This window comes from Atta colombica, unplaced genomic scaffold, assembly GCF_001594045.1.
Source record: "Atta colombica isolate Treedump-2 unplaced genomic scaffold, Acol1.0 scaffold176, whole genome shotgun sequence".
NCBI lineage: Eukaryota > Metazoa > Arthropoda > Insecta > Hymenoptera > Formicidae > Atta > Atta colombica.
The window spans coordinates 79785-94500 of record NW_017259267.1 but is presented as its reverse complement, the minus strand read 5'-3'; the positions used below and the strand labels follow the sequence as shown (position 1 = coordinate 94500).

At 31.4% G+C, this 14716-nt stretch overlaps 1 long non-coding RNA gene across 1 annotated transcript in view; it reads left to right on the top strand.

Moving 5' to 3' along the window:
• LOC108686358 overlaps window positions 1-14716 on the top strand; it is a 156976-nt gene that overhangs the window by 93904 nt on the left and 48356 nt on the right. The window contains exon 3 of the long non-coding RNA XR_001931699.1: window positions 5490-5557. This is a non-coding gene — a long non-coding RNA (uncharacterized LOC108686358). The remainder of the gene's footprint in view (window positions 1-5489; window positions 5558-14716) is intronic.

Here is a 14716-nt window from a genome sequence, read left to right as displayed (position 1 = left end):
AGTATGAAGTATATTGAACGATAAATATGTTGTTGCATCTGATATCACAGATAGTATTACATACACGCTCTCTCGCATTCTATCCCTTTGTAAGCAGAATCCTTTGAATCCTGCAATAATCTGGAGAATTTTCTCACTCCATGCACATGTTTTACACGTTCTTGGAATGTGAACTATTTTTGTTGTATTGAAATTTTTCAAATACTCTATTCTTATATAAAAATATATTGTTTGTCAATTTTCAATTGTTCAGCTAAAATTTAATTTTAAGTCAAAATCCTGAAAACGTTGAATCAATGACGATCTTTTTTTTTTTTTGTAGAATATTGCGCACTTCGATTCTTTAATTCATAGCTTATCGCGCTTTTTCTCTTGTTTTTTTTTTTAATTTTAGCATTTACTTCCACGAGATCTGGCCAGATTCATGTATAGGATTGCCAATTTACTGGCAATCCAATATACGATTACTATCAATTACTACTAAATTCGACGTTATTGAATTTCAGTGGCATTCACTGCAGTGAAAACTTGTTTAATTTGTATTGATCCATTATCATATCTGTTTAACGCCGTGTACAATTCGACAATTCGGTTTTAAATCATTTTACACCATTTAGCAGTCTAATGATAATTGTAAATTGTAAAAAATCAGATTTTTATCATTTTTATCAAATTTTACGCGTCATCACTTTAAAAAGTGTGAGAAGTACAATTAGTATATCGCATGCTAGACGTATGTGTACGCTGTTTACAGGATCGTAAACATCAATGACCTGTGTTGCGGACAGCGTAACGTGGGATGCGTGTAATTCAGCTGCATGCAAGTTACAGTTGTCGATTGACCATCGAACCGAGCAATATGTTCCGCTAAAACGCGACAGCGCGGTTTGCATTTAGACGCGATGAGAGTGGGTGCAATTTCTGGTGTACCGTGATTTACTCGTCATAAAACTCTGACGCAAAAAGCGATTCTCTCTTCGACTCCTCGGAATTAATGTGGCGTAAGTAATGCGTCTCCGATGGAACGTACATATTTGTGAAGGAGGAGTCGCGGATTATTCCTTCATCCATGGATGTTTCACCTTGGAACGTTAAAATAATACGACTTGCGATAAGTACTCTGTTTCGTTACTCGTTACCGCGACACACGATGATCAAATTACACCGAGATTACATCTCTATGCGTGTTATGATAAATTTGTGCTCCGAGAGCGCGTCTGGTAATTTAATTAACCTCATAAGCAACATCGGCAGGATTAGGATGAAGACAATATCTAGGATTATCTTGTGAATGAAGACATCGTTGATTAAAGGACAAATTAAGAAGAGACAATGCATTAATGCGATATGCTACATTCGTATAATGCAAACGACATAAGAGATTACACATATACGTGTTAATTTTCTTAATATCAAGTTAATATACACGTCTATTTTCTATCGATGTAGAATATCGATCTGCTTACTTAAATTAGTATTTCCTCGGCGCAACGAACGGTTTTCCGTTACGAAAGTTACGCGGTGAAGCAGGCCGAAATTAACGATAAGTTATTATAATATGCTATATTTCGTAGGCGGGTTGCGAGAGTTGTGGTACTTTAGAGCGCCAAAGTAAACTCGGTCCTGGTGCCAGGATCTTCCCGTATCGGACCAACCAGAGTTTACTTCCAGAGTTCGGAGTTTCGTAATTTGCTGTCGGTGGGTCGAGACGTCGCATTATTGTGTACGCCGCAGTTGTAATAATCTCTGTCCTAATTACTATGCTATGATAAAATAAGATTCCACTCCGGAATTGAAAACGTTTTGAAATGATGAGGAGTTCCTTGATTACATTCGCGTAAGTAGAACACTCCCGTTGTTCGCACTTCGTTAGATGCCATTTATATATCTTTCTTATTAAAATAAAAATGTTAAAAACTAAATTCTCACCGAAGAATATACGAAGAGCGAAGTGCTTTTTTGTAGCTTCCGACCATGTAACCACGTGGCAATGAGTTCTCGAATAAATGCATGTGAGCAAACGTGACTTTTCAGACTCCGTAGATCGCTCGCATTTTCTAACGATAATGCGAAAACTTGTTCGCGTAGAAGAATGCTTCGCAAAAATTTTGCATATCGCGCCGCCTTAATACTTGTTACATGAATAGTATGCGCCAAGATTTCCACGTGGTTTGCATTTTGTCGAAATTTATGAGACTGGTTTACGGGCATTGGGATAGCAATTGATTTGAATATCGAGTTTTCTTAATCGTTCCGTCGCGATTCTCAGACCGGCGAAATCTTCTCAACGATCGCTGCAAGAATACTTTCAATATCGCAGCGCATAAAGTACATCATGAATTATTTCTCTCTCTCTCTCTCTCTCTCTCTCTCTCTCTCTCTTTCTCTCTGTCTCTTACTACTATTTAATTCACTGCACCTTCATTAAAATTGTGAATTGATTTTCCGTATTTTTCAACCGCGATATAAAATTCAAATAATATGATTTATCTTCTTTTATTAATATTTATTAATTTTTATAATTATTTTTTAATTATATTTTAAATCAAATGTCATTTATAATTTAAAGAAATATACCAAAGGAAACTGCTTCCATATAATTGAAAACGGAAATGAATAATTTTAAATATTAACAACTTATAATTCTAATTTAAAAAGGCATTGTTTCCAACGACGCGATGAATTCAATTAAATACATTGTATTTCTTAAACCGATTTTATTTTAAAATAATTGAAATTAGTTTAATTATATCGACATAAGCTATCAATAGAATCTGCTACACTCTGTGGTTTGTAGTTTCAATCCCTTTTCTGATTTTTCCTTATTATTAGGCACTGATCTTTCAAATTAATTTTGTTTTAATATAATGTAATAGTCCATTGCTTTTGCGCGCTTTTACTGCATGAATCGTTACGTTTAATTTCCGAGAGCATCGTATTCCTGTTCCTTCATCTTCTGTTATTGTAGTAGTCGAGAGAACCGATTCACTCGACGGCAGAAACAGTCACAGCTGCGCCGACAGTTCGCTGCCGTATCTCTCGTTTGCCAGTTGCACACTTTGCATTATTTCTCGCTCTTTTTCCCCACGAAATGCATATTATCCGGCATGCTTATCCGGCCGATTGCTTTCACGTTTTCAATCATTTCTAAATACTCTTGTTTTTCCTTCTTTATTTCCTTTCTCTTTCTTCTCTTTTGAGAAAATCTACGCGCAGACCGGTATATCTCGTGAAGTTTAATAAAATGAGAATAGAGATGCTGTTTTTATCTCACGATACGATGTGAAGTAATAGAGAATTTTTGGTACCTGTCCGTGGTATTACAGTCGGCGTGGCTGGAATTGCAATGGGTATCGAATCATAATCGGATGAGGGACGTAACTCGCGATTAACGAACACGAAAATTGGCACGGATGAAGAGCGCTTTTCGAATATTGTCAACGGATTGCAACGCTGTCCGCTCGATTTCATGCAGACACGAGTACGGCAATAACATATGGACTGTCGGATGACTGAATTTATTCCTGTTATGAATTCATTGCGCGATTCATTTCGGTACGGTATGATCCGAGCGGCATATTTTGTACGGTAATCGAATTACCGATTCTGATTTCCTTCCTTTTGCTTTGCAATGTATCGCGAAGCTTGCAGCTAACTCGCGAGTCTTGCAGCCAACGATGCAGCTTGCATTGTGAAGAATGAGAGCCGCACGAGAAGCATCAGAACCGAATCATCAATGATGCACGGCTCTTTTCCCCCGTGACATCGCTGCGCTTTGGCGTACTGCCAATCTCCGTTGCCACGGTGTTCCTTTCTTGCGAACCTTCGTAGTAATTTTCCATTCTTGCGATCGCAATATATGTCACAGACACAGCAAACTTTATTGCTTCGCGTTTCGAGATTTTTGTACAGTAAATGATTTCAAAATCATATTAATATTCATAAAGTTTCCGAAAAGATTAAGCATTAATATGGAATATATCATTATAACAAAAAGGTTTATCTCTATCTTTTTTAAATTTCACATTATTATTATATATGAATTTAAAAAAGAGAATAAAAATAATATGAGAAATAAATAGATTATGTCTTTTTAATATTTTGTTTTAAAGAATCATCTTATGATAAAAAGTTATAAAAACTAGTAATAGGTATATACTAGCATCAGAATGATTGTCATTAATTTTATTTAAATAAAATACTTGATATAAAATAATTGAACAACATAAAATTAATTATCCGATTGATCGATAATGAAATTCACATGTGTGAAAGTACATGTGACACAAACTCGACCTAAACTCGACCGTAAGGCCTCACATAAATCAGTATTATCTCCCATTAATGCGCTACTAGTGCGGTGGTAATGTTCATAGATACGCTTGTAATGAACACGCTACGCATCCTGTACGTTAATCCATGTAAAGAATATCTCATCTGTGTTATCAGTTGCACAAATCAATATGCATAAACATATCATATATATCTATATATTATATATATTATATACATTACATAAATTATATGTGTTATATACAAACTATCACATTTCTTCTTAAGGACGTATTCTTGAGGTAATTTTGAAATGAAAATTCTATATGAAAATGTCGAGACTACAATAATGTTTTCAATTATAAGCTAATTTTAAGTGCTTATAAATAAAGAATTATTTTACTTTTATAATCTCTATTATTATTTCTGGATTCTTTTGAACAATTTAAGACGAAAATCCCTATATGAAAAATATAAATACACACACACACACACAAATAAAATATACATATGTATATGATAATAGAGTCTGTAACACGAATAAATTTAGTAAAAATTGAAATTGCCTGAATTGGTAATTTTAATTCTTGTTAGATATATACGTACCATATATTTATATACATATGTAAAGATATACAATAATAAGATTGTTTACCTGAATAATAAAATTACTTATTAACTGAAAACTTTTGGCAGCCATTTATACATATATACACTGTTAAAAATATATATATATACACTGTTAAAAATTTCATGAAATTTAATGTACTTTTAAGTTACACAATTTGAATTTAATTTCATGGCGTTACATTAAATTTATTTATAATTGAAAAATATATTTGCGTATATGTACATGAAAGTTGCAATGTAATGCATTTTTCATGAAACTTTATAAAATTTAATGTACTTTTTATAAAATTTTATAAAATTTAATGTACACATTTATTACATTTAAGTAACTACTATAACTTAGTTTTCTATTAAATTATTCATTATTTTTAATTTTGTTCACAATCACGAGCTTCATTTATATGTAAAGGGAAGCATTTCTAACAATATATACATACAGACATATGATATGTGCGCGCGCGCGCGCGCGTGTGTGTGTGTGTGTGTGTGTGTGTGTGTGTGTGTGTGTGTGTGTGTGTGTGTGTGTGTTCTTATGTTTAAGCATATATATATTTATGTCGTAGTTATATAATAGTTATTTTTTTCAGATATTGCTGCAAGCTGTGAAGATAGTTTATTCCGATAGTTTTCTGTCCAATTCCGGCGGATACAGAAAGTAAGACATACATATTACACTATATATAAAATTGCATTTTTTACAGTTTTATAATGAGTTTAAAAAATCGCATCTACAGAATGCCCTGAAATTCGCGATTCAAAATATTAAAAAAGATTTCAAAAAATAAGTAAAAAAGTTTTGTGTAAGTTTTTTTATTTCAAGCAATAGATTTTGAGATAAAAGAGTTTAAATACAGCTAATTACAGATTACGTTCAGACGGCCATCTGTCTATGAATCACATGTGTGGTAATAGACTACTATTTAAGCGCGTACTTATGCGTTCAAATGTAGTTCATATTTAATCGTAATCCGTAATTGATCATATTTAAACTGTCATTATTTTGTAAACTTTTGCGTAAAATAAAAATTTACAAATAACTTTTTTACTTAATTTATTCAATACTTCTTTACTGTAATTTTTTTTAACTTCTTTACTGTAATTTGTTTTAATTCGCAACATCCTTTCTATCCATTTCAGAACATTCTGTATATGTATTAACAGAGAGGCTAGCTTGGATGAACTTATGCTGTGGAAGCTACGAGTTTTCACATTGAACTATTTGGCGTGCGCTAGAAGTACTTTTTGTCGAAAATATCTTTGTGCGATCCAATACTTGCGTGGGTCGATATATCGATAGCTACATATTTATTTAGCAAATTTTTTGTAAGGGTGTGTAATATACGCGTTTCTAGCGCAGGGCTCTCTCGTTTTTCGGTCCGGTCGGTAAATAAATATTGGCTTTCGGCGACAAACGGGAGATACGCCGTCAATTCGAGTATCTATCGAACAATATTTATTTAGAGTATCGATTTTGTTGTAGAATATTGGCTTCCTCGGCAGTAGCGATCGGATTTTATCGCTTTCTCTTCTCTCTTTTCTCTACATCGGTGTCGTTTATAAATCATGAACTTCCTTTGCTACTCTAAAACTTATGTATATATGATGAATAGTTAATATTACATAGTATCGGGAAAGTTCCCAAAATGATAGCGAGTGATATTCATAAAATCGGTTATACGTATTGTTATGTCAAGCAGTATTGATATGATGTTCATGCAAATGCGTTCCTAGCGACGTGATTAATGTGGACACAATTCGTATCGAACGTGGAAACAATAGACTTATTCTTGGTAGTTATTCAGATTGTCAATTATTTACTTGTATCTTGTTATCATTTCTAAGCACATAATATTTTTAGAATGTTATACATGAATGTTATATAAGAAAAAACTTTTCTTTATTTTAGTGAATATTTATTAAAATTAAAGAAATAAGATTAAATTTATTTCATTTGAATAAATATTAATCAAACTATAAAACTTCGTCTTTCAATTATAGTAAAAGCATTAAGATTAAAAATCTTAGATTTTCATGTTGAAGCTTTAAAATTTATTAACAATAACTTCATAAATTTTAAAGTCGAACTTCAACATGAAAATAAATAAAGTATATTTTTTAACAATACAATTTCGTTTAATTTAATGTATAACTTGTAATACAGAATGTAAAAAATAATTAAAAATTTACACTTTATCATTTTATGAAAATTAATACTTGGTAGAAAGTTAATACATATTAATTATGTTATATTAAGTTTTACAAGTTAAGAATAATTTTCTTTTAATAGAATTTGCTTGAAATGAATAAATATGAATAAATTGAAAAATTATTTATTAAAAAATAATTAAATTTCGATAGTCGTTCATTGAAAAAAAAATTAATAAATGATTTTCTTTATAAGAGAATAATATTCTTCTAATAAATCTGTAATTACTTATTTAAAAAAAATGTGTTCACAGTATGTTGTATATACACATGATTTATTAAAATTAAAGAAATTTTCTTATTTTTTTTAGTATATTTTTTCTCAGTGTATGTTACTGATCGTTTTTAATATTCAATAACATTCTAAGAATATTGTCTTATAGAGTTGCAACGTTGATAATCTGTAAAATCATATATTAAATTTCAAGCAGCTGAAATCGGTGTTTAAATCAACGTTCTTCTAATACGGTACATTTCACGGTGTACGTAGTTTTGTAGTCCTGTTTACTCTCAGTCGGTCTACTTTGTTACTGACAGTTCAACACGTACCACAACTACACCTATTGTATACTACACCACGTATATCATTCGAACGTGTCTAGTACAACATTTTCCCGGCTTGATGCTCCGTACGTGCGGCACACTCGCTTTACAGTCAAGTCGACTATGTTTTCTACTGTTCCGTAACGTCACCGGCGGCGATATAGAAGGCATCCAACAGGCTATATTTCACTGTCTCTCGATGCTTTCAATTAACAATATTTATTCGTACAGTGGAAAGTTTAGTTTGATTATAACGTTGCATCGCCTATACACACGCACGCACGCACACACATACTCTCACACACACACACACACACACACACACACACACACAACATCGTGATCTATGCATCTAAATCTTACATCCTCTTTGTAACTACAGAAATCTGATTCACGTCCTGATTGGTTGCTTTAAGCAGTTTAATGCTTTCTACCTAAGCTGTCACGGCTGCAACAATGTGGCCGAAATCAGCTTACATTCACCGCATAAACTCACTGGACCGCAGGATCGATTCTGTCAATTAATCAAGCCGCTAGCTACGAGCGGTGATCTTAACCATGATCGATATCCTCTCGTGTTTCGTTCCTGCTTGACGCGTGTGAGATTGATTTTATTTCTCGACTGCACGTGATCCAATTTTGATGAATATCTCTCGGCGAATGATGGCCGCGGCGCCATCTCAATTTCATGTCGACTCCGGAAGTAATTTTAAATTAAACATTCGTCGCACTTGGTTTAATAAAGCTTAATGCACAGACTGTGTTGACAGCAACAAGTGCAAATTGCGTCGCCACGTATTACTGCGGCGACGACACGACCTATCCTCCGTTTGCCATTGTAATAATTCTCGAGTCCTTTCGCCAACTCCGCCTTTATCCATCTTTGTCGCGCCTGCACTAGTATTTCCAGCGAGCATACGACTATGGGATTTTCATGTAGCTTTGAGCATATGCGGGAACACCCAGGGGCCGACGGCACGTTTCATCGCCGTTACAGTCGCCAGCGTTGTCGTTTTCGTCTTCTTAACGGTAGTCTCCTTAACCCGCGGGGCACGCTTAACCGCCAGTGAAGCTACGATAAAATAGCGCATTTTGAACGTTCTTATTCCCTCCCTCATATTTTGCCTTTCCTCGGGCTTTTCTTTCTCATCTTCTTTTTTTTCTTTCTTCATCCGCTTTGTTGGGCGCAAAGGCGTCGAACCGCGTGAAGAGGTTTAGCGGCGCGATAACGATAAGCAAAGTAGAAGTTTAAATGGACGTTGGAAGATGCAAAGGATACGGTCCACCGGAAACTCGAAAGGCAACGCTGACTTGAATCTCAGAGGCTCAGCCGAATCTCGAAGCGGGCCGACGCGCGAGATATTTATTTCGCTACGAACGTGAACGTAGCTTTTAGGAGATTGCATTCTGTTTGTTGCCCGAATTTATTGACTTTGATCCTGGCTGTGGCATTTTTCCGCTTATCCTCCACGTTGGTGAGCATGCGCAAGTGCACGAACATAAATGTATAAGGCAAGGTATAAAGCCCCGATGAAAAATTTCATGACGAAAAATTCCATAATATATACCTTGCATGCATTTATATTAGTAATTCTCGCGATAAATCAAAGTCCGAAACACTTTAGCTCTTCAACATATGCACATGTGAAAAAGTAATCGAAATAATAATAAACAGCACTCTCAAAGATTGACGAGACTTCTGACGTCTTTATGACCTATATTTATATTTACGTTTCTGCTGAAGAACTCGACTAAAACCTATCTGGATACGAGTTATAGTTTGATAAATGGATCTCAAGAGTCAAAGTGATATTTTTAATCACTATTTAACTAAGAAACTTCAAGTTTTATTTTGAAACACAGCTCTGCTTTGCTTCTCGCGATTCAATATTAATTAAGAGAGGATTACGTATACATTATATATCAATATAATAATATATCAATAGTTTATAAATCTCATATAACCTCAATTAAATGTAAGAAAAATTGTGTAAAGTAAAAACGTAAAAAATAATTGCAAAAGAAATTGTGCTTAAACAATTTTAATAGTTTAAATATTCAACTCGGAAGTAAAACGATTTCTCACCATATAAATAAAAAGACCGGATTTGAAATTTAATCTTTAAAAATAAAATTTTCCAAGTATTATAATTAAGAAAGACTAACAGAATATTACTCTCTTTTACAATTTTTTGCATTCTAAATGATGATGTTGGAATCATTTCCTTGTATTATATTTCCTTGTATATGTTGTTTATTGAAGTAGCACAGTACGTACTTTTTATTATGGACATACGAGATGGACATATTGGCAGTAATAAATCTAACGTTTTAATTTATTTAATTTAATCTATTTAATGAATAAATTTTTTGCTTTGATTGTAAAAAATAAATGAGATAAACTTCCGAAAACCTTTGATTTTGATGAAACTTTGTTCATCAAAAGCTTTATTTCGGATTCAAATAAAAGTATTTAAAAGGATTTTGGCAATTTCTATGACAAAGCCATTTTAAATAATATAAAAAATATGATAAATGTTTACATTAATGGCAATTTCCGATTTTAATGATTTTGAAATATATATTAAAGGGAATAGATTATAGAATTCTCTTAATTCGAATGTAAGAGATGTGAAACTATGTAACTATTCTCATTTCGCATTTGTAAGCAAGGGGGCGATGTAAGGACTTCGCTTTACGTAGAAACTTGGAAACTCGTGTAAATCCTTCTTCCTTTAATATACTTCATTGAAATCGGTGTATGATTTCGTTAGTAATATGAACATTTACTAATCTTATCATTTTATCTTAAAAAATAGTTTCATATAGAAGTCACTGCTTTATTGATTTAATAGGACTTACGTCATCGATACATATTGCTATATCAATATCGCACGCATATATACACAAAAATGTTCCTAATGGATTTTCGTATTGAATTAGATGTCCAAGTCTAATTCTAAAAACTCAGTTGTTTCTTCTTGTAATCTACTAGTCTGAAGTCTCCAATTTCATAAGTAAAGATTGTAGAGCTTTTATATCAAGTAGATGTTATCATGACTTGACAGCTTTATATTGGATTAAGAAATAGTACCGATTTCAATTTAAAAGATTTTTTCTTGACATAAATTTTACTACAATGGAAAAATATATTAAATTTTAGTAAATTTGTTTGAATAGTTCTAAGTAAATATTTATACTAAATGTAATATATATTTATTACTTGGTCCAAGAACCATTAATTTGTGATTTAACTATTATTTTTGTTATTGAATAAATATTTATTTATTCTAAGAAGATGTTTACTTATTATTCAAATACTTAGTATTATTAAAAAAATATATATGTAAGATTTAGTAATTTTTTCAGTGAAGTATTTGCACATATTTAATTCTGGAAAATGATTCTTAAATCTAGAAAAAAGTAATATATACAAAATTTCTTTACGAAAATCACTACGTTTAATATAAAAGAGATGAATTTAAGATCCCCTTAATTAATTATTATTTTTCCACTTTTTGACATCTCAGGAGCAGTAAAAATTCAGAAGGTTTAATAAATAAAAAGCTGAGATTTCTCGGGTCATTCGTCTTCTTGATTTATTAAGCACAATTTCAGTCTTTGATTAAAAAAATAAAACGGAAGATTAAATTTTGTATATATATACAAATATATATATTTTCGATCAAAATAAAGATAAATTTGACTCTCTTTAGATAAACATTAGACATTTAACATTTTAATGATGTTCAATGCTGTAATTTATAATAAAAAGGTCAGAATTTTAAAAGAGCAAATTGTAATGTTAAATATATACAGTTTATTAAATCATAAACAATTCTAACATCAATAATTAAACGGATGTTAGAATTGTACATAATTTAATAAATTATATATATTTAATATTACATTTGTTCGTTTAAATTTCTAATTTGTTACATTACTATAACCATTAACTCGAGCTTGTATTATTAATGTTATTTTAAATGATGTTATTATTCAATTGTTTTTAAATATTTATTATATAAAATAAGTAATTTAAAATCTGCTCTACATAATACATACGCACATCAATTGTAACATCGATTTTAGATCAAAGTAACATCTTAATCAAGTTTACAAAATATTCTCAGATTATTTACAATTTTAGATAACACTAACGAAACTCAAACTGTTATATGATAACTTATTTGTATCGAGATTAAATTTAAAACTTGAAATGTAATTAATGGAATGTTTGGCGTTATGTTGTCACTGTAACAAATATTTGTAACGGTAATAGATATATCGTTCTATTGATTGTATACAGCAAAGAAAGCAGCTTTACAAGGTGTTGTAAGATTTTTTAACATGAATTTTGATTCGTATATTTAGATTCAGTGAAGCTTTAGAGGCAAAACTAATCGTATCAGGAATTTTACAACTGTTGTAAAGCTATTTTCTCTGCTGAATGCAGTTGTGTACACAAAGTTGTTGCAGCTGTTATTCACGCAATGTGAGCTAGAGTTCTATTCTCTAAATTTCTTGGAGTGAAATCTCACTCCAAAAGAGTTAAAATACTGCTACTATTGAAAAGAAATGAAAAATTTGCACTTTGAAATAAGAGTAACGGATTTTCAATTTTTTTAGGGAAGTAAGATTTCACACTTTTGGAGTGAGATTTCTTTTCTTTGGAAATGAATCTCATTCCAAAAAGAAGTGAAAATTTGCCACACTTATTCAAGAATGTAAATTTTTTACTCTTTTTCAATAGTGGCACTATTTAATTCTTTTGGAATGAGATTTCTTTTCAAGAAATATAAAGAGATGTACCAGAGCAACACAATTCTTTTATCTGGCTGAATGCCAACTTTATTGACTATTTCGATCACTGTTTTTGATGGTAATAATCATGTAATAAATAAATAACAAATGATAAATAAATTTAATAAATAAGTTAATAAATATATAAGCTTAATAATTTTTTAATATGGTTCTTTATTATGGTTATAAGAACAAAAACGGAAGATGACTTTCTAAATTAGCTGAAATATTGTTCTACAGATTACATGATTTATGTAATTTCATACAATTTCATCTCATTATAAATAATTTTCTTCATAAATATGAAGTTATTTGGTAAAATAAACAATTTTATTTCCTATTACGCAATGATTTCTTATAAATTTCATATAAATTTTATAATGATTTTAAGAACGTACTCTATTCTACGATTACATTAAGTGATTACTCCGTTGATCAAACATGACGGATCTTTGGGCTACTCTGGTACATCTAGAATTCTAATGCAGTGTCGCTTTATGTTATTGTCATTTGGAACGCGGCCGCGATAAGTACCAGGAGAGAACGCGATTATTCCTTTATGAACAATCATCGGCGATCGTTCGCGCGATTAACTACGCGTGTCGAGACGATGGCTATTCGGAGTAGACATCTCATGCAATTTACTCGTTCGAAACGGAAATCAACGTGATAGAAGCTGGGAATTGCAAATCGTTTCAATACCATATTTAGGTCGATAGAGTTATTTCCTTGATGCTTGAATTTGAATGTATCTCGCATCACGCTTTGAACTCTTTTTTTTCCGATCGTTTCTAAATTGAGAACGCGAATCATTGGGCCGAATAATTTAAGCAATGAAAAGCCGTGATATATCGAATGCTTACCAATAATACTATATTTCGCGTGATTTACACATTTTGAGAAGGTTTGCGCACATCGCAATATTGAATATCGATTGTATAGCTCTGGATGATACGTTATATTTAATTAGCCGTCAATTCGATTTGTTATGATGATACGCGATATTGCCAAAGTTATCAACGCTATTTTCGTATTCAAGCAGTCGATGATGAAGCATTGCATCGCATCTAATCAATATGTACAATCATAATTAACCTTTTATTATTTAACCGTATACTCGGCATTTGTATATCAGTGATCTTTTTAAAACCTTTCGTTTGACTCTCTATTTGACTTATTTACGAGACATACAGCGGATTGTAGCTTTGTGCGATCGTAAATTTGTCACGCAATCATTCTTTCATCGTATAACAAAGAGCACGTCATGTACAATCGAGTGTGCCATGAAAGTGCCGCGCGATCATCGCATTGGATTTCAGCAATTAGCACACGTGTGATTGTAATTAACTGCGTGAATGAGTGCACAGACAATGAAAAGAGGAGAAAATTTGTAAGCTGTCAAATGATGGCGAAGCAATAGAGGAAAATTGCACTGAGAGAAAGAAATGATTGCAATTACCATAATTTATAATTTCGATGCTATATATTTTATAGAATTATAAATTAAAGAATTAAAGAATTATAAATACAATTGTTATAAAAAACATTTTGCTGAAGATATCTAAACATTTAAGATACAAATTTGAAAATAATTTTGATGGATCATCAAAATAATTATGTAGGAAACTCAAGCATGACAAACAATTTCGCAAGCAATGTTACAAAAAATTTTGATCTTTGCATTCTAACATTTGAACATCCAAAATAACATACTTAATTATTTTAACATATCCAACAAAGTTATTTCCTAATCTGTATATTTTTAGATACTTTAACAAAATCGATCTTTCCATATTAATATTATAATACAGTAATATAAAAATTGAGCTCTCAATCATAATTATTTTACATGCAATTATAATCACAAATATCCTTTTCTTTCAGTATATTAATTATTTTTACACATTTGTTGAGAAAAATTGAAAAAAGATTTAATATGCATAACTGTCTCTTTCGAGATATTAATTACTTTGGACGCTGTTCTAATTTAAATGTATTTGTACTTGTATTGATAAATTCGATATAATTTGCGCATATTTCATTTTCGCATTGTATCTATGAGAAATATTTTATATTATTTTAATTTTTGGTAATGAGTTTCGATTTTGTTAAAGATGATCTCTGAAAGATTTTGTTATATAAACACGCACACGCGCGTGTATACATATATATAAATACATATATACATGTGTGTGCGTATGTGTATATATTTAATGAAATAATTGTGTGTTTATATATTTAATAAAATCTTTCAGAGATTATA